The sequence below is a fragment of the Cherax quadricarinatus genome, chromosome 74 (assembly GCF_038502225.1).
Source record: "Cherax quadricarinatus isolate ZL_2023a chromosome 74, ASM3850222v1, whole genome shotgun sequence".
NCBI lineage: Eukaryota > Metazoa > Arthropoda > Malacostraca > Decapoda > Parastacidae > Cherax > Cherax quadricarinatus.
Genome location: NC_091365.1, coordinates 6,349,866 through 6,376,146, shown reverse-complemented (window position 1 = coordinate 6,376,146; position 26,281 = coordinate 6,349,866). Strand labels below are relative to the sequence as shown.

The following is a 26,281-nucleotide window of genomic DNA, read 5'->3' as shown; positions in this document are numbered from 1 at the left end:
AATTGGTTATTGGTTGTCGCAAAATAGATCTGATCGTGAGTCACATTTAAAGTATAATAAACTGCCTAGTGATCAAAAACCAAGATGATGTGTGTGAAAATTTATTAAGAGAGAAAAACAGGCGTGGTTGTTACGTCTGCAGAAAAAAGTGTTCAGTACACTTATATCAGGTAAGACCTGTATATTTTAGTATATTTAATATTAGTGAGCGTTCATGCAGGTACAGTGCTGTTAGGTAAGACACATATGCAACAGTTAGGTATCTTTATTTCGAAACGTTTCGCCTACACAGTAGGCTTCTTCAGTCGAGTACAGAAAAGTTGATAGAAGCAGAAGAGACTTGAAGATGATGTAATCAGTCCATCACCCTTGAAGTTTTGAGGTGGTCAGTCCCTCAGTCTGGAGAAGAGTATTGTTTCATAGTCTGAAACAAGGGTGATGGACTGATTACATCGTCTTCAAGTCTCTTCTGCTTCTATCAACTTTTCTGTACTCGACTGAAGAAGCCTAATGTGTAGGCGAAAAGTTTCGAAATAAAGATACCTAACTTGCATATGTGTCTTACCTAACAACCTGTCGGTATTTTATACCATTTTAAGGTACAGTGCTGCTAATATACACCCATTTTTGTGTGCAGTAGTCCACGGTTGTGGTGACATATCACTTAATATCTGCGAGTTATACAAATAAAGCTGTTAACATATTAGGGTTATCATATAACATAATCTCTAATGCAAATAAATATAAAGTACATTAAACTACTCCTGTTAAACAGACTGTTCAACTGCCTCCCAGCATACATTAGGGGGATTACCAATAGACCTCTGGTTGTCTTCAAGCAGGCGCTGGACAGCCACCTGGAGTTTACCTGGAGAGAGTTTCGGGGGTCAACGCCCCCGCGGCCCGGTCTGTGACCAGGCCTCCTGGTGGATCAGCGCCTGATCAACCAGGCTGTTGTTGCTGGCTGCACGCAAACCAACGTACGAGCCACAGCCCGGCTGATCAGGAACTGACTTTAGGTGCTTGTCCAGTGCCAGCTTGAAGACTGCCAGGGGTCTGTTGGTAATCCCCCTTATGTGTGCTGGGAGGCAGTTGAACAGTCTCGGGCCCCTGACACTTATTGTATGGTCTCTTAACGTGCTAGTGACACCCCTGCTTTTCATTGGGGGGATGGTGCATCGTCTGCCAAGTCTTTTCCTTTCGTAGTGAGTGATTTTCGTGTGCAAGTTCGGTACTAGTCCCTCTAGGATTTTCCAGGTGTATATAATCATGTATCTCTCCCTCCTGCGTTCCAGGGAATACAGGTTTAGAAACCTCAAGCGCTCCCAGTAATTGAGGTGTTTTATCTCCGTTATGCGCGCCGTGAAAGTTCTCTGTACATTTTCTAGGTCGGCAATTTCACCTGCCTTGAAAGGTGCTGTTAGAGTGCAGCAATATTCCAGCCTAGATAGAACAAGTGACCTAGAGTCAGTACCTGACCAGCTGGGTTGTGGTTCGTACGTTGGATTACGTGCGGCCAGCAGTAACAGCCTGGTTGATCAGGCCCTGATCCACCATTAGGCCTGTCACAGACCGGGCCACGGGGGCGTTGACCCCCGGAACTCTCTCCAAGTATACTTCAGATGGATTATGAAATAACACTCCTCAGTCTACCTGTGCTGTTCTCTTCTGAGTTATTCCTATGCCAAGTCTGAGGGTTAGACTAAACATATATACGTTCCCTCCAGGCGAACCTTTTGCCATATGCAAGTCACTCTTATTTGAACAAGTGGTTATTTAACTACATGTTATTCTAGACTCCATCCTCACTTGTTCCCACTAAAAGACCAGTATCTCATTGTGCGCTGATAGGAGACATACTTTGATTTTACTTTCTCATATCGGCGCTGGACTGGCTCAATATTCCACAATGGCTCCTTTCTCGTGCTGGTATCCTTGGAAATGAGATCGTTGACCGAGCTGTAAACATTACTCATTCTCAGCCGGGTCTGGAAAATCTGATATTGGATATAAATGAATGGGCTCCCAGTAATAGGGCGGGCTTGTCATTAATTCTGGCTACCACACTAGGCACCTAGCTCTCTGATCTACTCATCTGGGATTCATTCTTGATTCTACGGAACCCTGTCTTAGGGCTCATGCTGAAGATCGTTGTTTAATGGTGCTGTAAGCTTATTTTAACTTTTATTATGTAAAATTTTCAAATAATTTACATATATTACTTTTTGCTTGTAAAATTCTAAGAGAGGACGCAGCTGTCCATCTTTCTGTTCCCTCAGAAACTACTACAGCCCTGCAAAGTGCACTTCTAGTTTAACCCACTACTGTGCATGTCGGGTCAGAAGCCCACGTCCTTCACTTCTCATGTAAGTATCCCTGTCTTTCCTTGTTGAGCCTAAATAAGGTTATGCTTCTGTTAAATGTTTTGTTTTTGCAACTTGTCTGCAGCTTTCCCCAGCCTCCTTGTCAACAGGAATGCCATGTCAATGTATATGTAGGTTAGTGTTTCTTGCGAGTGTTGTGATCATGAACTCAGCCTCTCCTCAACGATTGTATCTTTTTTTTTGTCTATGCCAGTTGGTCGCTTGAGGTATACATTATTGTATTAATATTGCTGTGCTATATTATACAGAATTCACACAGGCTATATACACCTAGAGGTATATGTCTTGGTGTATACACCGAGGTTTTAATTTAATTTTAGTAATTAAAGTATTCTTGACTGGTGGTGCAGAGGTTACATATTGTACAGCCTTAATAACCCTTGTACAGGTGATGGGCTTCAACTCCCATTAACTAACCTATTGATGTATGGCAGGAATTTTAAACTGAAAATTGTGTTGCTTGTATTACTTGTGCAACATCCCCCCAATGAAAAGCAGGGGTGTCACTAGCACGTTAAGAGACGTACAATAAGTGTCAGGGGCCCGAGACTGTTCAACTGCCTCCCAGCATACATAAGGGGGATTACCAACAGACCCCTGGCAGTCTTCAAGCTGGCACTGGACAAGCACCTAAAGTCGGTTCCTGACCAGCCGGGCTGTGGCTCGTACGTTGGTTTGCGTGCAGCCAGCAGCAACAGCCTGGTTGATCAGGCTCTGATCCACCAGGAGGCCTGGTCACAGACCGGGCCGCGGGGGCGTTGACCCCCGGAACTCTCTCCAGGTAAACTCCAGGTTACCTACAAATTGCTATCTTGCCTTGCGTTTTACAAAGTTACCTCAAGTATTGAATTAGGTTCATTATTCTGACTATCTTTTATTTTGAATGATTACTGTTTCTTCATTTCTACTAAATCTGTGAATGATATGTCATTCAAAATGGTAAGCCTCGTGTCATAGTAATTCTAATTTCTTTCGAAAGAAAATCTTTGAAGCTACCGTAGCTTCTTGACCCATAGTACATTTCTGTACCTTCATTATACTTCTGATATCTCAGCTCTGGCAGACAGACTTCATAACGTAGAAAAGTCATTCTGTGTGATGTTATCATAGGAAAACCATCCTCAGTGATGGAGAATGAGAGGAAAATCATCCTGTGTGATGGAATGTGACCAGAAAATCATACTGTGTGATATACAATGTGACAGGGAAACCATTCTGTGTGATGGAGTGTGACAGGAAAACCATAATGTGTGATGGAGTATGACAGGAAAACAATCCTGTGTGGTGGAGTATGACACTATTTGTATATTGTTTCAAGAAGCATGACACTATTTGTATATTGTTTCAAGAAGCATGACACTATTTGTATATTGTTTCAAGAAGCATGACACTATTTGTATATTGTTTCAAGAAGCATGACACTATTTGTATATTGTTTCAAGAAGCATGACACTATTTGTATATTGTTTCAAGAAGCATGACACTATTTGTATATTGTTTCAAGAAGCATGACACTATTTGTATATTGTTTCAAGAAGCTAAGGCTGATAATGGTTGACAGATGGAAGGCGTCCTTCAGGGTAAAACTAGTCACCCTCCCACGTGATCATTCCCCTCAAGTTTTTCCGACTTGTTGCAATCCTATCTGGATGTATTAGTTAACAAGTAGGCCTATTTTGCAGGTGACTCATCTGTTTGAATGCCCAACAGTTAAATGTATTCATCGTAGAGGCCTGCTCTGCGGGTGAACCATCTGCTTACATGCTCAACATAGTTACATGGCTTGCCAAAAGTATTGTAGGCCTACTCTGCAGATGAACTGTCTCATTAAAAACCCCTCCCTGTCTGATTTTTGTAAATATTTGAATCTGAACTGTTATTTGATGTCCGGGATCATCTTCTCGAGGTCTTAACACCGTCCTTCAACGCCAGGAAACCTGTTTAGTCTTCCGCGTTCATCTCAGCATTGACTGAACTATAACTGAATATCTCGCCGCACTGTATTAAAACAAGACTGCACTCCTTGGAATGCAGGCGAAGACTTTAATTTGATAGCTCTGGAAATCATTGGAAAGGTTTTCAAATCTGCACACTGATATTAATACTTTCGAAAAGCGGAAGGCAAGGCATATGGTGCAAACGATCTTCACCGAGAAGAAAGGGTGCAGTAAGTACACTGAGAGATAATAAGCATAAAGAGTCCAAGACTTTTCAGCACTCTTCCTGCATTTATAGGAAAGTACTGGTTTGGTAATAGAGTTGTGGATGAGTGGAACAAACTCCCAAGTACCGTTATAGAGGCCAGAACGTTGTGTAGCTTTAAAAATAGGTTGGATAAATACATGAGTAGATGTGGGTGGGTGTGAGTTAGACCTGATAGCTTGTGCTAACAGGTCGGTTGCCGTGTTCCTCCCTTAAGTCAATGTGACCTGACCTGACTAGGTTGGGTGCATTGGCTTAAGCCGGTAGGAGACTTGGACCTGCCTCGCATGGGCCAGTAGGCCTGCTGCAGTGTTCCTTCGTTCTTATGTTCTTATGTTCATTTATAAAGAGAATTACCAACACGGCACTAGCTGTCTTCAAGGGGGAATTTGACAAGTTACTTCAAGTAATTCATGATCAGCCGGGCGTCAAGGCACCTCAAAGGAGGTTTTTTGACGCCCATGAGAGGTTCTTGGACCTGACCTCGCCTTCTTTGAATCAGACCCGTTTGCCTCCCATTCCCTCAGGCGCTGTATGACCACTGCGTGTTTATCGTTCCCCCAATGAATATAATATCAATCAAGTTCTAAGGTTTCACTGCATGAAGGTAACACCAACAGCCTGAGTAACTAAGCTATCGATACAGAAGGCCAGGTGATGGCCTCCGGATTCATCTCTCACCCGGTAGACAGGAGGTAGAAAGAAGCACTGCAGTAGGAAAGCTATTTTAAATTAAAAAAAAAAAAGCTGTATAGCCCTTGTGGCTTAGCGCTTCTTTTTGATTATAATAATAAAATAAAATTAAAATAAAATGTTCATATAAGTGTGGGTCCGCAGCCAAGGTCGGCCTATCAGGTCAGTGTCACACCCAGCTCCCAGCCACCCTGTAAGCATATATTTATTTACTTTCACTCGTGTTCCGAAACTGGCCTGGTTGACCTTACCTCCTCCCGTCCCCTACTTAGACCCCCAGGGTTTACCTTACCCCCTGCCTTCTGACCTAGACACTCCCCCACCCCCCAAATATACATTTATCACTGCAATGAGCAACTCGAATGGACTTTAACATAGGTAAATTCCTCAAGCAGGGACGTGGCTGGAGGTAAGGTTGCAAAATTACACACTACAAACGGACACTTAAGTGTCCGTGGTTCAATCCTCGGAATGAGTGGAAACGTTGGGCATATTTCCTTACACCTGTCCCTGTTCACCGAGTAGTAAATAGGTACCTGGGTGTTAGTCGACTGTTGTGGGTCGCATCCTGTGAACCAGGATTAAAGGACCCCAATGGAAATAAGACAGACAGTCCTCGATGACGAACTGATTTTCTTTAGTTATCCTGGGTGGCTAACCCTCTGGGTTAAAAATCCTAACAAATCTTATCTTATGCCGGGCTTCAAAGACAATGTTAGATAACTGACAAGAAAATACATGTTGCTGAACAAAATCTGTCGGAGTTGTTTAACGTAAAGATTTGATAAAGTTCTTAAAAGAGCGAAACATCGTCTCAATAACAGCATGTTCTGTGTGGTGTGCCTATTCTTCAGCATTGTCTGCAGTAATATATGAATCCAGCTTGCTGGACGACCCACACGTCGTTTATGATTTATCCTGTTCAAGATCCCTATGGGGGCCGCGGCACCTGAGAAACCTGCAATAATCTCAGCATTAAAAGCTCTAAACTCTCTAATGCCAGTGAGCGCTTGGCTTACAAGTTTACAATCACAGGAACACCGGTATGATTGCAAGGCATGGCGTATAAGGCAAGTCTCCTTATAATTAAACTCGAAGCCCCGTAGTCTTATTAAAATTCTAAAATGTTTCAATATTTATACTTATTGTTCCTATTCGCTGTGTTCTATATATCAACGTGAGGGAAGCCTGGCTTCCAGAGTAGCAGGTGGCTCGAGTTTGTACTACTTGCGTTGACTTACCCACACAGCTCCGTGAAATCTAGTTTTCCCCCGAAGTACCTGAAGGACGCTTCTGAGGGTCAACGTCGTCGCGGACCAGACCTACCGGTGGATCAAAACCTGATCAACCAGGCTGTTACTGCTTGCTAAACGTAGTCCACCGTACGAACCACTGTTTGACTGGTCAGGAATTCGTCAGGTTCCCTCTTGGAGACAGCTACAGGTTTGATGTAATTCTTCTTATGCACAAAGGGAGGGCGTTGAAAAATCGGGAACTTCTAACACTCATCGAGCTTTCTCTTAGTGTAGTCGTCGCGCCCTTGCTTTTTATTGGAGGAACTCTGCACTTTTTGCCAAGTCTCTTGTTTTCAAATGAAATGATTTTGGTGTATCTGTCTGGGACCACGTTTATTCCCTTCTCTGGGAATGATGGAAGGGGGGTCTCAATTATCACTAAATGTGGTACTTCCATATATATCAACACAGTGTTAATACTATTCTTATCACTACTACAGCTACAATTTATTTCAGGCACACACACTGTATTAACACAAACTTCCAAATAGATAGAGCTTTAACATGACAATCTGTATTTGAACCAGGCAAGACATAATAAGACGTACTGTTGTCTTAATGTGATGGATCCTCAGCACATGTCCACCAGTAGTTGCTTAGCCACAGTGTGGTTCAAATCAGTGGGACCCCGCCAGTAGTCATTTTCGAAATGCTGTTAAGTAACTCAGGACTTTATGTATATTCACAAATTTGTTATTTTCCATAATAAATATACTGTAGGTAATGAGAATAGTTTTGTAATATAAAAAGGCTTCCTTCTCATGGTGATATACAGAATACAAAAGGCTTTCTTCATGGTATTAACCGTGGAACGTTAATAACCCAAGAAAATCAAGCAGTGTTATTTACTTCCATGGGATCCTTAATTCCTCCCTCCTAGGGAGCAACCCACAACAACCGAATAATCTCACAGGTCTCAATTCACTGCTAGATGAACAGGAACATTGGTACAAAAACTTGGTCATTCGTCGTGCCTCGTTCGGAGATCGAACCTGGGAATACAGCACAGATGTGGGTACTCAACTGGTCCTTGTGTCTGAGACAAGAACAGGAGCTGCTGGTGTATAAGTGTAGCAAAGTGAGTAAGGTGCCAACAATTACGAGTAACATTATTGACGCACTTGGACCACCACATCACTACAACAATCTCGCACCAAGAGTGATATGTGTACAAATTTGAAAGACTTGTGGGTCGCATCCCAAGAAAGTGAATTTCATTACTCCCCGCGGAATTAAGTTGCGCGACTTGCTTTCTAGGTGGCTTATCCTTGGTTATTAACTCTTCAGTATTAATTCCGAGAATTAATAACCATGTGTTTGACTCACACCTGGGAGGAAGAACGCTGCTACAGCGGATGGCAGATATATGGATATCTCGGTGAGAGGTGTGTTTAATATGATTTAATGATAGTGAGGCGTCACGTAAAGGCGGCTGCAACGGCCCTGGCTGTGTCAAATGGAGATGGAGTGAAGTAGTGAGAGAAGTAGTTTTCTGTTGCCTGGCACTTTAGCAGAGGTATTCAGCCTAATATGTGGCAGTGGGGGCAGTTCTATAATGTTCAGGCACCTGGATGTCCATCACACTCAGACCACTTAGTCCGAGAGGTAAGCCATCAGTTGTTTTGCTGTGGCCCGGCATAGTGCCAACGGCTACCACATACACAGCTGTTAGTGGATGCCACCGCCTATACCTGGAGAGGGTTTCGGGGACCAGCGCTCCCGTGGCCCGGTCTGAGACCAGGCCTCATGATGGCTCAGTGTCTGATCAACCAGGCTGTTACTGCTGGCTGCACGTAAACCGACTCACGATCCTTAACTACTGGGAACGCTTGGAAGCACTTGACTTGTACTCGTTGGAACGCAGGAGGGAGAGATATATCATAATCTACACTTGGAAAATCTTGGAAGGAATGGTCCCAAATCTGCACACAGAAATCACTCCCTACGAAAGTAAAAGACTGGGCAGGCGATGCAAAATGCCCCCAATAAAAAGTAGGGGCGCCATTGGTTCACTAAGGGAAAACACCATAAGTGTCCGGGGCCCAAAACTGTTCAACAGCCTCCCATCAAGCATTAGGGGAATTACCAATAAACCCCTGGCTGCCTTCAAGAGAGAGCTGGACAGATACCTAAAGTCAGTGCCGGATCAGCCGGGCTGTGGCTCGTACGTTAGACTGCATGCGGCCAGCAGTAACAGCCTAGTTGATCAGGCCCTGATCCATCGGGAGGCCTGGTCATGGACCGGGCCGCGGGGGCGTTGATCCCCGGAATAACCTCCAGGTAACCACAGCCCGGCTGATCATTCTGGCACTCTGGCCATAGATGGGAAACGGCACTCTTGAATTTGTTTTCATTTCGCAAAGATCTTTTTCAGCAGTTTTACAAATTATGGGAAATACCAGCATGCCCGTCTTCCACAGGCAGGTGTATCCAAGCATGGAAATGAGCATGTTTGCTTACTGTCCGCACGTACCTCGGGCAGGCATCAGAACTGCGTATCTGTAGGTCGTGTTTCTATCCACGTAGCACATATGCATATGTATGAAGGCATTCCTTCGCTCCTATGTCATAGTTATATATTTGATTTGTTGTTTACTATAAAAACCTTGCTCTGTAATAGTGAACTATTTATACCTATTTGGCGCTGGTCCTAATGACGTCTGCAGGGGACATCCATGTGTTTCCAGCATTAACTTTTTCTCGAGTTCTAGACAGTCTTCTATAACATTTGTTCTAAACTTTTTTTTCGTGTGAGACGACCCACCTATACATGATAACAGTTGTAATTTTAGGCTCAGCTAACTGAGAATATACACAATGCCAAAAATTGTATTAACGCTGCATATCACTAGTTCATCACCAGACAAAAATTCTTTAATCCCGAAAACAGAGATTAAGGTAAACTCTCAGCATATATACGCTGAGAGAAATCCACTTTTCTGTGTATATATCCTGAGTCACGGACCATTTCTGAGTGAGTTGTCTCTAAATTCATTAATTTTATCGCATTCAAGTACATAATGACGCAAGGTGTGTCCAATTATTTACCTATATAACTTGTTTAGTTATCAAAACTTTGCGGCCCAGTCTTAGAATCCATTACATGTCTCTAATCTTTTGACTACCGCCCACAGGATGAGTATGGGGTACATAATAATAATAATAATAATAATAATAATAATAATAATAATAATAATAATAATAATAATAATAATATCTTTATTTAGTACAAGTACATGTACAAGGTATACAGACCATAGCTGACATCAATGACATACTACTATAAAGCCGCTTGTTATGCTGAACATTTCGGGCAAATTAGGTCAGTTTTGTCCCAGAATGCGACCCACACCAGTCAACTAAGATCCAGGTACCCATTTTACTGATGGCTGAACATAGACAACCGGTGTAGGGAAACACGTCCAATGTTTCCACCCCTTCGCCGGGAATCGAACCCGGATCCTCACTGTGTGAAGCGAGACCTTTTGCCACCAATCCACGGGGCACCACTTAATGTGAAGATGGTGATACTAAATGGAATATGGGAGCTCATCAGTAAGGTGAATTGTAAGTATATGTGTTTATAAAATTCATGTCAGTTTTGAGCTATATTTCAATGTTTATTTAGGGCTGAGAAATACATTTAAGACCAAAATTATCGGGAGGAACAGAGAAGTAGGGAGGAGAGGAAGGATGGAGGAACTCAAGAAGGGAGGGTGGGAGGGAGGGAGGGAGGGAGGGATTAGTGTGTGTGTACTCACCTAATTGTGGTTGCAGGGGTCGAGACTCAGCTCCTGGCCCCGCCTCTTCACTGATCGCCACTAGGTCCTCTCTCTCCCTGCTTCATGAGCTTCATCATACCTCGTCTTAAAACTATGTATAGTTCCTGCCTCCACTACATCGCTTGCCAGACTATTCCACTTCCTAACTACTCTATGACTGAAGAAATGCTTCCTAACATCCCTTTGACTCATCTGAGTCTTCAGCTTCCAATTGTGACCCCTTGTTTCTGTGCCCCATCTCTAGAACATCCTGTCTCTGTCCACCTTGTCTATTCCACGCAGTATTTTGTATGTCGTTATCATGTCTCCCCTGACCCTCCTGTCCTCCAGTGTTGTCAGACCGATTTCCCTTAACCTTTCTTCATAGGACACTCCCCTTAGCTCTGGAACTAGCCTTGTTGCAAACCTATGCACTTTCTCTAATTTCTTGACGTGTTTGACCAGGTGTGGGTTCCAAACTGGTGCTGGATACTCCAGCATGGGCCTGACGTACACAGTGTATAAAGTTTTGAACGATTCCTTACTGAGGCTCCGGAACTCTTTTCTCAGGTTTGCCAAGCGCCCATATGCCGCAGCAGTTATCTGGTTAATGTGTGCTTCTGGCGATGTACTCGGTATTATACTCACTCCTAGGTCTTTCTCCTTGAGTGAGGTTTGCAGCCTTTGTCCTCCTAGCCTATACTCTGTCTGGGGTCTTCTTTGCCCTCCTCCGATCTTCATGACTTTGCATTTGGCGGGGTTAAATTCTAGGAGCCAGTTTCTGGACCACGCGTCCAGCCTGTCCAGGTCTCTTTGTAGACCTGTCTGGTCCGCGTCTGATTTAATTTCACGTCACCTGCAAACAGGGACACTTCTGAGTCTATCCCTTCCGTCATGTTGTTCACATATACCAAGAATAACACTGGTTTCAGGACTGACCCCTGTGGGACCCCGCTCGTCACCGGCGCCCACTGTGATACCTCATCACGGACCATGACTCGCTGTTGCCTCCCTGTTAGGTATTCTCTGATCCATTGGAGTGCCCTTCCTGTTATACATGCCTGTTCCTCTAGCTTCTGCACTTATCTCTTGTGAGGAACTATGTCGAAGTCCTTCTTGCACTCCAAGAAAATGCAATCAACCCACCCCTCCCTCTCATTTCTTACTTCAGTTACCTTGTCATAAAACTCTAGTAGGTTTGTGACACAGGATTTGCCTTCCATGAATCCGTGCTGGCTGTCATTTATAATCTTGTTCCGCTCCAGGTGCTCCACCACTCTCCTCCTGATAATCTTTTCCAATACTTTGCATACTATACACGTCAGTGACACTGTTCTATAATTTAGAGCTTCATTTCTGTCTCCCTTCTTAAAGATGGGGACTACATTTGCCTTCTTCCATACTTCAGGTAGTTGCCCAGTTTCAAGGGAAGTGTTGAAGATTTTGGTTAGTGCCCCTGCTCCCTCTCGAAGGACCCATGGAGAGATGTCCGGTCCCACCGCCTTTGAGGTATCAAGGTCACTTAGGAGCTTCTCCACCTCCTCCTCAGTTGTGTGTAGTTCATCCAACACTTGTTGGTATATCCCTTGTTGATGTACGCCACTGTTTTGTCTTCCCATTGTCCCTTCATCCTCCACTGTAAATACTTCCTGAAATCTCATGTTGAGCTCCTCACATACCTCCTGGTCCTTTCTTGTGAGCTCCCCACCCTCTTTCCTCAGCCTGATTACCTGGTCCTTGACCGTTGTATTCCTGCTGATGTGGCTGTAGAGTAGTTTCGGGTCAGACTTGACTTTAGATGCTATGTCATTTTCATACTGCCTTTGCGCCTCCCTCCTTATCTGTGCATACTCGTTTCTGGCTCCGACTAATCTCTTTATTCTCGTGAGTCCTTTGCCTTCTCTACTTTTTCCATTCTCTAGAGCACTTAGTTTTTTCCTCCCTGCACCTTCGGGTAAACCAAGGGCTCATTCTGTCCTTCCCATTATTTCTGTTACCCTTGGGAACAAACCTTTCCTCTGCCTCTTTGCATTTTGTTGTTACAAAGTCCATCATTTCGTTTACTGATTTTCCTACTAACTCCTGTTCCCACTGAACCTCCTGCAGGAAGGTCCTCATTCTTGTGTAGTCCCCCCTTTTATAGTTTAGTTTTTTCCTTTCTACTCCTGTTACCCTCTCCACTTTTAGCTCCACGATGTATTCACGATGTGTGTGTGTGTGTGTGTGTGTGTGTGTGTGTGTGTGTGTGTGTGTGTGTGTGTGTGTGTGTGTGTGTTTTCTTTTAAATATATATTGTGTCCCAACACTCACTTTCCCTTTCTTTTCTTTCTCGCTCTATGATAATGGAAATATCTTCATAAACATTTCATTTCACCATAGGCCATCCTGAGAGATGGAATATCCCAAGCACTATATAGTAACTCCAGCGCTGCTAGAACGAAAAAAATCTTTGAAGCTCATGCAGCTGCTGAACCTTTAATAAAATGTTTACTATTCCTTTTGCCCTACTGAAGTCTCCTTGGTCAGTCGGACAGATTTCAGCACTATGAATTCTACCCTTTGTGGTGTAATATAACATGGGGAACATAACTAGCTTTTGTCCCCCACTATATAAGTATCATATAGAATAGACTATAGGTAGAATTTTATACCTAAATAGATGGCCTACTACGAGGTTGCATAACACAAAAGATGTGGCGAAAGAAGCTGGCATCACGAGTTATTTACAATCAAGTATCTTTGACAGGCTTGGTGGGGCCTACCCCAATAAGGAGTAAATTATATCTCAGCCACCTGTGATTACTGACATTATCCTAACAATCATGTGTGCACCACACCATAATCACGTGCACACCAGTCACATTCACCACATAAAGATACATGTTCACTACACACCAGGAACAGGTTCACCGCGCACCACAATAACATGTGCACCACAACACAATCACATGTGCACCACAACACAATCACATGTGCACCACAACACAATCACATGTGCACCACAACACAATCACATGTGCACCACAACACAATCACATGTGCACCACAACACAATCACATGTGCACCACAACACAATCACATGTGCACCACAACACAATCACATGTGCACCACAACACAATCACATGTGCACCACAACACAATCACATGTGCACCACAACACAATCACATGTGCACCACAACACAATCACATGTGTACCAGATACTATTCATATAAGAACAGAACAATACCTGGAGTTTACCTGGAGAGAGTTTCGGGGGTCAACGCCCCCGCGGCCCGGTCTGTGACCAGGCCTCCTGGTGGATCAGCGCCTGATCAACCAGGCTGTTGCTGCCGGCTGCACGCAAACCAACGTACGAGCCACAGCCCGGCTGATCAGGAAATGACTTTAGGTGCTTGTCCAGTGCCAGCTTGAAGACTGCCAGGGGTCTGTTGGTAATCCCCCTTATGTGTGCTGGGAGGCAGTTGAACAGTCTCGGGCCCCTGACACTTATTGTATGGTCTCTTAACGTGTTAGTGACACCCCTGCTTTTCATTGGGGGGATGGTGCATCGTCTGCCAAGTCTTTTGCTTTCGTAGTGAGTGATTTTCGTGTGCAAGTTCGGTACTAGTCCCTCTAGGATTTTCCAGGTGTATATAATCATGTATCTCTCCCTCCTGCGTTCCAGGGAATACAGGTTTAGAAACCTCAAGCGCTCCCAGTAATTGAGGTGTTTTATCTCCGTTATGCGCGCCGTGAAAGTTCTCTGTACATTTTCTAGGTCGGCAATTTCACCTGCCTTGAAAGGTGCTGTTAGAGTGCAGCAATATTCCAGCCTAGATAGAACAAGTGACCTGAAGAGTGTCATCATGGGCTTGGCCTCCCTAGTTTTGAAGGTTCTCATTATCCATCCTGTCATTTTTCTAGCAGATGCGATTGATACAATGTTATGGTCCTTGAAGGTGAGATCCTCCGACATAATCACTCCCAGGTCTTTGACGTTGGTGTTTCGCTCTATTTTGTGGCCAGAATTTGTTTTGTACTCTGATGAAGATTTAATTTCCTCATGTTTACCATATCTGAGTAATTGAAATTTCTCATCGTTGAACTTCATATTGTTTTCTGCAGCCCACTGAAAGATTTGGTTGATGTCCGCCTGGAGCCTTGCAGTGTCTGCAATGGAAGACACTGTCATGCAGATTCGGGTGTCATCTGCAAAGGAAGACACGGTGCTGTGGCTGACATCCTTGTCTATGTCGGATATGAGGATGAGGAACAAGATGGGAGCTAGTACTGTGCCTTGTGGAACAGAGCTTTTCACCGTAGCTGCCTCGGACTTTACTCTGTGGGGAACTGCAGTACCGCCTGTGATAAGATTTAAGATAAGAGATAAGATTTCGTTCGGATTTTTAACCCCGGAGGGTTAGCCACCCAGGATAACCCAAGAAAGTCAGTGCGTCATCGAGGACTGTCTAACTTATTTCCATTGGTAGATACAACTCACACCTCCTTACGTGTAAGTCATGTGTACACCATATCAGTCACATCTGAAGTATACACCATATTTAATTGTGTACCATAAACTATAGTCACGTGTCACATTGCACCGCACGTAACATTCACATTTGCACCACATATACCCAGCACCAGTCCTTGAGTATGCAGTTTCGGTGTTGAACCCTCACATAGTAAAAAATTTGGCCACTCTGGTTGCACGAGCGTAATGTGTTGAAAATATCCTGACAAACATACATCTATGAAGTTCAACGATGAGAAATTTCAATTACTCAGATATGGTAAACATGAGGAAATTAAATCTTCATCAGAGTACAAAACAAATTCTGGCCACAATATAGAGCGAAACACCAACGTCAAAGACCTGGGAGTGATCATGTCGGAGGATCTCACCTTCAAGGACCATAACATTGTATCAATCGCATCTGCTAGAAAAATGACAGGATGGATAATGAGAACCTTCAAAACTAGGGAGGCCAAGCCCATGATGACACTCTTCAGGTCACTTGTTCTATCTAGGCTGGAATATTGCTGCACACTAACAGCACCTTTCAAGGCAGGTGAAATTGCCGACCTAGAAAATGTACAGAGAACTTTCACGGCGCGCATAACGGAGATAAAACACCTCAATTACTGGGAGCGCTTGAGGTTCCTAAACCTGTATTCCCTGGAACGCAGGAGGGAGAGATACATGATTATATACACCTGGAAAATCCTAGAGGGACTAGTACCGAACTTGCACACGAAAATCACTCATTACGAAAGCAAAAGACTTGGCAGACGATGCACCATCCCCCCAATGAAAAGCAGGGGTGTCACTAGCACGTTAAGAGACCATACAATAAGTGTCAGGGGCCCGAGACTGTTCAACTGCCTCCCAGCACACATAAGGGGGATTACCAACAGACCCCTGGCAGTCTTCAAGCTGGCACTGGACAAGCACCTAAAGTCAGTTCCGGATCAGCCGGGCTGTGGCTCGTATGTTGGTTTGCGTGCAGCCAGCAGCAACAGCCTGGTTGATCAGGCTCTGATCCACCAGGAGGCCTGGTCTCAGACCGGGCCGCGGGGGCGTTGACCCCCGGAACTCTCTCCAGGTAAACTCCAGGTATGCAATTCATTAAAATTACCATCATTTTCCCAGTTTCTGTAGAGCGTCTATATCAGTTTATTTTTAAATATCTGATATTATCTTATAGTTTATAAAACCTATATAGATGTTCAGTGAGAAAAAGTTGGCATATGTGAAATTTTCTTTTTATCATGTGCAGTTATTTTGGGATTGCCATATTTGATACATGTCGACCCAGGAATCAATATAATATGTCACATGCACTATATTAAAGTCTGCATTATGTCTAAAGTTTTTGCAATGGATAAGCTGTACTACAACAAGAGGGATATATATATATACAGTATATTGGTTGGTCAATATGTATATCCCTCTGTAGACTATATGAGGGTCACTAAGACTACATGTAATCTGGTCACCAGTCAAGATTACTTTTATCTCTAACAGGATATAAACAACAAGAGGTATATTTCTCAGCATTAATCCCTGGTTTAGGTATTAACGTATTCTGGTCTGGTGGTGAAAAGATTACGTGTAGCCTTTAATGACTATTTAAGTTAAAAGTAATTATAAGTTAATCTTAACCTGCTTGAAATACTTTGCATAACAAGGGACTTTCAGTAAATTAGTTTATACATGTCAGTTACTCCAATATCAGTTGTATCCTGTATTGCATTTTATAGAATTAAAATTATTTTTTCACTCCCATTAACCAGCCATGATGGCAACATGTTCCTTCAAAGAAAACGGCTCAAGTCAGCAACGATGAGTAACTAAAGTTGGTTTAGAAAGACACGTAAGCGAACACTATAACATATTTATTAGAAAACGTTTCGGTCCTGGGACCTTGATCAGAAGTGATCAAGGTCCCAGGACCGAAACGTTTTCTAATAAATATGTTATAGTGTTTGCTTACGTGTCTTTCTAAACCAACTTGTCGGTATTTATTACCAAGGTTTATACCAGTAACTAAAGTGTCTGGTTCACCTATTGCAGATTGATGGTTTAAAGGACTATCAGGTGTTATGAGATAAAACTGATATGTAACTAGAGTTGACTACAAAATTATGTTTTGCATAATTATGTATATGGTTAATGGGGGTTTGAAGTCTTTATTGAACTCTTGATGCAAATCTGTAATGTTTTGTCGATTCATGTTGGTTTTTTAATTATAGTAGTATTTCCACAACGTTTGTATTAGTGGAACTTGAGAGGACAATAGAGTGAAAAATCTTAAAATATCCACAGGGAAATTTTACCTAATTAATCTTACTTTACTCTTTTGATGCTCTCAGTTAGAAAATGAGAGTAGGAAACTATGTATATTATTATTATTATAATCAAGGGGGAAGCGCTAAACCCGGAGGATTATACAGCGCCTGGGGGGGGGATATGTGGAAGGCATTCAGGCTTAATTCGGGGAACTGGAGCACAGATCCAATTCCCTAAATCAAGAGCCCCTCACCAACAGGGAAACTATGTATAGCCTACTGCTTGTACACTCCCAAATTAGCCTTCTTTTCCTTCGCCTCATAATTCATAAATGTCCGATATTTGCTTGAGTAATCTCTTTTTTTTTTTCACATTTCTCGTGTCTGGACTCTGCAGCATTTTAGACCAGATGATGGCAGCTTACCATATATTTCACTTATGTATTAAAGAATAAAAAGGTGCAATACCGTGACTAATTAATGGTCTAAGACAGAAACGTCGTCATAAGTTTCATTCTGCTATGTGCGGGTTATTTGTATATCACACGTTTTGTTCTAATTTATACCTGTCTTTAATAATTTATGAATTGGCGTGGGGTGGGCGACTTGCCACGTCTGTCAAACTTAAAATGTTGGGCAACCTGGGTGATGGGTCGGCATGCCCCGCCACTGTCTGCAGATCAACATGTGAAGAAAATTAAACGAGTACATGCAATATACACGTGAAGACATATACATGAGAAGTTAACCTTCACCTGATAATCATCAAGGTCACCATCACCTTCCCCTCGCACGCACGCACGCACGCATTCTCACAAACACACACTTTACAAAGTAGATATAATGGGGCCCTGGAAATCACAGATGTGAGTGAAATTCTGTGAAATAGGCAAAGGAATAAAAAAAATCATCTACATTTAAAACATGGCAACTAAAGAAAGGAAATCTTGCCACACAACACAACTGTGGCAGGAAAAAATGAAACGTCTTACAAATTATTAAAAACAATATACTGAACCAGAGAAATGGGAGGCAACGAGACTCGGTCCGGGGAAAAATGAAGGTAACTCCGGTTCTTTGAATCTAGAGCTCTTCACCAACATCAATGCACCTGCTTTGAAGGGAGACTAAGAAAATGAAATAGCTCAAGAAAGAAAAGTAACATAACTTGTATTCACTGGGGTACATAGGTCCTCCAGGATTCAACTCACAACAATCGATAAACTACGCGAACAGAAAGAGGCGTCCCACAAGTCTCAATGCTCGGACCCATTCAGTATCTGATATATTCAAACAACCTAACCGTAAAAATAAAACCTAAATTTTCGATTATGTAAAACTAATGAGATATAAGGACAGTTGTTGACTATCTATACCACATGAAGAACTAACAAGTTATTTGAATGGTCCAAGGGGCCACCTAGTACGTGAGTACAATACATCCCATGAGAATTTAGCGGTTTTTTTAATTATTGATGATGACGATGACACTGAGACCTAATTAACCACTTAGGGTGCCTTACAGTAAGTTTATTCAGAAACAGGTGCACATAAATAGAGTTGCATAAATTGTCATACATAGCAGCATATGTGGAGGTTACTTAGGATAACCCAAAAAAGTCAATGACATGTTTCCATTGGGGTCCTGACTAACCATAAAAATGATCATACCTAATATAATGACCATAAACTTCGACTTCTGAAACGTAATGCTATAATAGACTTAGAATAAAAAAAACAAGCTTAAGATATGCAAAATAGGCCTGGTATGCATGAAATAGGCCTAGCATTACAAAATATATCTACCATTACATAAAAAAGGTCTAGCATATACATAATAGCTGTTTATAAGACTGGCCTTGCGATACATAAAATAGTACATCTGTACTGCTGAAAACCACTGCAGTGAGTAATCTTGAATTTTATGAAATCACTCTGGGAAACTTTTGTCAGTTATATATATATATAATATATATGTCGTGCCGAATAGGCAGAACTTGCGATCTTGGCTTAAATAGCAACGCTCATCTTGCCATATAGGACAAGTGAAAATTTGTGTATGCAATAATTTCGCCAAAATCATTCTGAACCTAACGAACAAAATATATTTCACTGTGTTTGTTCAGTATTAAATTACTGTAAACATATCTAAAATATATTTAGTTGGGTTAGGCTAAAATAAATTGTTCTTGTTATAATAAGGTTAGGTAAGTTTTCTAAGTTCCTTTTGGTGCAAAATTAAAACTTTTTACATCAACATTAATGAAAAAAATATATCTTTAAACGTATAAGAGAAAATTTTAGAAAGAACTTAATTTTAAATGAGTTCTTGCTAATTGACCAATTTTACATATTCGGCACATTATATATATATATATATATATTATATACCTGGAGTTTACCTGGAGAGAGTTTCGGGGGTCAATGCCCCCGCGGCCCGGTCTGTGACCAGGCCTCCTGGTGGATCAGCGCCTGATCAACCAGGCTGTTGCTGCTAGCTGCACGCAACCCAACGTACGAGCCACAGCCCGGCTGATCAGGAACTGACTTTAGGTGCTTGTCCAGTGCCAGCTTGAAGACTGCCAGGGGTCTGTTGGTAATCCCCCTTATGTGTGCTGGGAGGCAGTTGAACAGTCTCGGGCCCCTGACACTTATTGTATGGTCTCTTAACGTGCTAGTGACACCCCTGCTTTTCATTGGGGGGATGGTGCATCGTCTGCCAAGTCTTTTGCTTTCGTAGTGAGTGATTTTCGTGTGCAAGTTCGGTACTAGTCCCTCTAGGATTTTCCAGGTGTATATAATCATGTATCTCTCCCTCCTGCGTTCCAGGGAATACAGGTTTAGAAACCTCAAGCGCTCCCAGTAATTGAGGTGTTTTATCTCCGTTATGCGCGCCGTGAAAGTTCTCTGTACATTTTCTAGGTCGGCAATTTCACCTGCCTTGAAAGGTGCTGTTAGAGTGCAGCAATATTCCAGCCTAGATAGAACAAGTGACCTGAAGAGTGTCATCATGGGCTTGGCCTCCCTAGTTTTGAAGGTTCTCATTATCCATCCTGTCATTTTTCTAGCAGATGCGATTGATACAATGTTATGGTCCTTGAAGGTGAGATCCTCCGACATAATCACTCCCAGGTCTTTGACGTTGGTGTTTCGCTCTATTTTGTGGCCAGAATTTGTTTTGTACTCTGATGAAGATTTAATTTCCTCATGTTTACAATATGAGTAATTGAAATTTCTCATCGCTGAACTTCATATTGTTTTCTGCAGCCCACTGAAAGATTTGGTTGATGTCCGCCTGGAGCCTTGCAGTGTCTGCAATATATATATATATATATATATATATATATATATATATATATATATATATATATATATATATATATATATATATATATATATATATATATATATATATATATATATATATATATATATATATATATATATATATATATATACATATATATATATATATATATATATATATATATATATATATATATATATATATATATAATAAATAATTGACAAGCACTAACCCTGGGTGAGCAGTGTGACAACTGATAATTATCTGTTGTCACACTACTCATCCTGGGTTAGTGCTTGTTTTCACTAATATAGTTAAAAAACTTGGATTCCTTAGATTCCGAATAACTGGAGAATGCCTTTTCTGATAGATTTTATTAAAAGAAAGTTTAGCAATCACTCTGAGCTGTGTATATTTTAGCTGTCAGTTTTATTAAATTAAATGGTTTCCATGGGTTTTCAGTAACTATTGAATGCCTTGATCGGCTTCAAACCTTAAATGTTAATATATCCAATTATGTTTTAGTTTTTTTATTGATTTTGGGCTGTATAGGTGCCAGTTTGCCAATTTCATTGAAACACACACACACACACATACACACAGGAACGGGGCCAGGAGCTTGGACTCGACCCCTGCAACCTCAACTAGGTGAGTACACACATACACATAAGAATGGAGGATATATATATATATATATATATATATATATATATATATATATATATATATATATATATATATATATATATATATATATATATATATATATATGGTGTAAACCTTGGTAATAAATACCGACAAGTTGGTTTAGAAAAACACGTAAGCAAACACTAGGACATATTTATTAGAACGAACTACTGACATACATAATGGATGAAGAATAAGTCGCAATACCGTGGCTGGAACAATTCACAATAACCTGCAATCTGGACCATTGTCACATTATGGATATAAATGGCAGTTTGTAAGAAAACTCCAGACCTGCTGGAAGTATTCGAGCGTTGAGGGGAAGTTATCTACACACACTGCCTTGTGTCCAGTGACATTTAAAAAAATCAGTAAAAAGTCGGATTACCTGTCAGAGGCGTAATAAAATATTATCCCTCAAGATAGGCTTCAAGAGAAAACTAGATAACTAGCTCTGAGGTGTGGCAGATCAGCCAGGCTGTGATTGATGTGTGGGACGGTAGGACGCCGATGTCTCGTGGGTAAGTAGGTAGCGCATTCAGCTCACATACTGAGTGTCCGTGGATCGATCCCGAACACTCCGCTAACAGATGTTAGCGGACTGTTGTGGGTCGCATCCTGAGAGTGGTTGTATACCTTAGATAGGGCTGGGCTTTGAAATCAGCTATGGTAGGATAACAGCTCTTAGCCTGTAAAATTCATCTGTGTATAAAAAAAAAAAAAAAAAAAAAGAGGCTGGTTGACTATGTAGTCAGTAGGAAGGCCTGACCCAGTGTTGGACCGTGGGAGTAGGAAAACTCACGAAACAGGACACAGGTAAATCACAGCTCTTAGTATAAAAAAATTTGACCTTCCCTTGCCTTCCATGGGTCAGTGCTGATTGCCTCCTATCCCCCAACTCTCTTTGTAACCCTTACAGATTTAGCGCTTCCGCTGCTATAATAATGCCCTATATAAAACTAGGAGTTTATTTTTTAATATATTTTAATTAAAGTATCGCTGCATACTACAATACTCAGCTTTGATTATATGAACAGTGCAGCTTTATAGAGGATTTTAATATAGAAATTGTCACCTGTAGCCATGACCTTTAAGATGCCTCGTCACGAGGCGGGAATTACGAGAACTGTTGTGGCAGATGTGTAAGAGCTTTTGTGTCAGATGTATGAGTGCTGATGAATCAGATGTATGAGAGCTGTTGTGCCAAGTGTATGACAGTTATGACAGATGTAGGAGAGGTGTTGCGTCAGATGTAAGAGAGCTGTTGTGACATGCAAGAGAGTTGCTGTGTTATGTACGAGAGTTGTTGTGCCAGGGGTATTAGTGCTTACATGCCAGCTATGTGAACTTCTGTGTCAAATGTTAGGTAAGGTTAGGTGCCATCAGGCCACGGTGCCTCGTGACCTGGTGGCAAAAGCTTTCGCTTTACAGCTGTATAGTCCTTGTGGCTTAGCGCTTCTTTTTGATTATAATAATAATTTCGCTTTACATGGTGAAGTCTGGGTTCGATTCCCGGCGAAAGGGTGGAAACATTGGACGTGTTTCCCTACACCGGTTGTCTATTTTCACCCATCAGTAAAATGGGTACCTGGGTGTTAGTTGACTGGTGTGGGTCGCATCCTGGGACAAAACTGACCTAATTTCCCCGAAATGCTCAGCATAACAAGGGGCTTTCTGTATAGTATGTCACTGATGTCAGCTAAGGCTGTATACCTTGTACTTGTATTAAATAAAAATTATTATTATTATTATTATTATTATTATTATTATTATTATTATTATTATTATTATTATTATTATTATTATTATTATTATCTGGAAACAGGACAAGTGTAAGCTGATGTCTCACATATACGAAAGCCGGAGTGCCAGATGTTTGAGAGCTGGTATGCCAGACGTACGATCACTGGTGTGCTTCTGTGTATTATTATTAATTTTGAGTAATGCTACATCTTGGTATTAGGTATTTCCCACCATTATTTTACCCTCACACCTTCCTAACCTAAACAATACAATGTCACTATGTCACTATTAATGGTCCACTGGCAGAGCATAAACATCAATGGCATGCTATAAGGGCCTCACAGAAATGGCTTACTAATGAAGTTAAACTAAACTTACTGACGATAGGATGAATATACCGAGAAGTGTATGCCTCTTAGCGTCTATATGTTGAGAATTTACTTTTTTGTCTGTTTTAGGGCGAATTTACTTTTTTGTCTGTTTTAGGGAGAATTTACTTTTTTTGTCTATTTTGGAGAAAAGGTTACATGGAGCCTTGATGACCCTAGTGTAGTCAATTAACCAACCAACTTCTTACTGGTGAAGTCACATTATCAACTACTTAATAACGATGTTTCACTCAACACCATCAAAACTTGCTTATTACCAGACAAGCCTGGCCCATGGCCAGGCTCCAGGAATAGAAAGACTCTTGAAACTCATCAAAGGTATATCAAAGGTGTAATGTGAACGTTTCCTGCAGCTTCTCAGACTCTACGATGCTAGATGTAACACTTGCAGTCATTATTTTACAATGCTTGCTTGTGATAGTGTACGGTTTTCTCTCTTCATGCTACCTAATCTAACCTAGCGTAACCATATTTAAAGGAACAGCATAAAAAAACATGTCGCAAAATGAAGATGGGTTTGTGTTATCAGAGTCCACTATTCCATGTTTTTACATGACGCCTGTAGTGAAAATTTTACTCTGGAGATACTGTGTATGCAGGCTAACGGAATTTAGCCTGGTGACGAGAAGCCTTTGTTCAGTCTACCCTCCAACGTTAGTAACGTGCGTGGCTATATTAACGTTCTAAAGGACCGATACGTTCTTCGCTGCCAGGCGTAGGCCCCTCTTCCTTCCCGTTTATGGCATTTTGCCACTGCTGGCTAACTGTGCGTAAATATAGGTTAACTTGCATTAACAGTTATCAAACGTAACCTAACCTGGTGTAACAAAAATTTGTGTCTAGGTTTAGGTAGGTCAAAAAACAATGAATTGTAATGCGTGCCAAAAAATCTCTTGCATCAGGAGGATAGGTGGTACGTTTTAGAATTAAAAACCAAGTGACGAAGGAAAGAAAATGGATTCAGTGCATGTTCAGCGAGTCCAGCACTCGTAACAACAAATTCGATGTACTATTTATTTAAATTAGGGATAAGCGCTAAGCCCGTAGGGGTCATATAATGTCAGGAGCATTCAGATTCGATCCATGGAAGGGAAGGATAAGTTCAGCTTCTTGGGTCAAGAGGCCTTCACCGGAATTAAGGCACCTACCTCCCTTGAGGGGCTGAACTGCCTGTACTAGTGAGTCAGGAGTCTGGTTATGATACTTCAAAAAACTGAAGGGGTTTCCCTGCACAGGGTGAGTTTCAACACTGTTACAACTGCCATAGTAACATAAGCAGTAGTAGCAATTGTGATATATACGAAGCATTTTTCCCGCATAGGTCACTCAGTGCTCACAACCATAAAAAAATATACACACAACAGAAACATGGATAAAATTAACCAACAATAAAAGCAACGAATATAAACGCTCAGCGCAAATAAATACTATCATTGCAAGTTAAAACAGCCAGCGTCAATAAAACTACATCAAATTATTTATGTCCAAAGACTTCTAAAAATTTCCAGAAGTCCCTACAGGCACCTCGGTAATTTAAAAAAAAAACATGACGAGGGTAGAAAGATCTAAGCCTAGGGCAAATTGTTAAAATATGTTCCACAGTCAGCGGAACATTACTCAGCAACATCGGTAATGGTCAGGAGAATGGTATGAGGAGACAGTTCATTGCTAAGACTCCCACATGCCTCGACTCACACCACACCCTTCAAATTCACTTCCATGCTCTTATAATCTGTTCCTACACCCTCTACAGCTCACCAGGAGCTAGCCGCCATTCCTGGGTTGCATCCTTGGGGAGAACACGAGGCGTTCAACTGCCACTGCTTGGCTGCTGGGTTAATCTGGCTTATTAACCCTTCTGGATATTTTAACCTTCAGGGTTAATAGCCCGATGAAAATCTTACCAGCATTAACTGTCGAGCTAATTATAACATAGAAAAATATATCTGGGCTGTCCTCAAGCGGCTTGACATAAATCAGTCAGAAGAAAAAGTAACGAGATAATTCCAGAATTTATAGGTACCATCGCTCCATAAACGTTTAAATATTTCCCACATAATGACACATGACTTTGAAACTCAGCCAAATATCTTAATTTTCTCTATTTTAGAAACTTCCCGTGCCTTTGATTTTCCCACATTTGCCAGCAAAATGAGTTATAGGAGTATAAATAGAGAGCTATTTCCATCCAAGGCTATGGTGGAAGTCTTTTACTATAAAATAAACGCACCAAAACATTATGATTTCAAGATTGTTATTAGTAGCTCCAAATGGGATGTTTTTTCCTTAGACTTTGCTTTTACGCTGCTTACAATGATTAAGTTTTCAGCTTAGGTTAGGTTAGAGTGGGTTACGTTAGGTTGGCTGCAATAAAGGTACTTTTTTAATATTTTTTTCACCGAGAAAATAAAATACCCAATCATTATTTTTTTTTCAATTTGCACAAGACAGAATTATCTCCTTTGCAGAAACGAATCAACGTTACAGGATTTCCATTAAAAAATTTCGCCAAACTCAATGAATATCCTAAACTCATTATTATCTTACTATTATTATATTAAAACGCCATCAGCTAAGCGTGAGACACAACAGGGTGTGTGGGCTGAGGTTCTCGTTTGGATATACAATCGAGAACAGTCATGTATTAACACTGAGAAACCACTTTGATAGAAAAATATGCACTGTCAAAGAGATCTCATATTTCGACCCCAGAAGCCCCCCAGCAGATTTTAGGGTAGGTTAATTGGGTTTGGCTGAGGTTAGGTTGGTAAAAATTTTGTTAAATCAGGATAGGGTAGATGGGTTAAGTTACGTTAGGTTATTAAGTTAGATTAAGCTACACTCATATGATTAAGTTAGGTTAGGCTGAACTTATCACTATACTTTCACAATCAACACCTCAATGTGTCCCTTAATTAACAACACCATCGACCTCGCATGCACACCACCACTACCTTCACTACGAGCGCCGACCCACCAGTATAAGAAACAGTGGCTAAGCTGTGGGGGTGTGAGAGAGCCGCGCGTTTCACAAGGATGCCAAAG

General features: G+C 41.5%; 1 protein-coding gene across 2 annotated transcripts in view; it reads right to left on the bottom strand.

Moving 5' to 3' along the window:
* The window catches only part of LOC128700201 (sodium/hydrogen exchanger 9B2), a 98,960-nt gene extending 72,679 nt beyond the window's left edge, over positions 1–26,281 (bottom strand). The window contains exon 1 of one of the 2 annotated variants that reach the window (XM_070100749.1): positions 26,214–26,281. The gene's annotated coding sequence lies outside the window, so the exon portion shown is untranslated. The remainder of the gene's footprint in view (positions 1–26,213) is intronic. The other variant, XM_070100750.1, reaches the window with a different exon arrangement.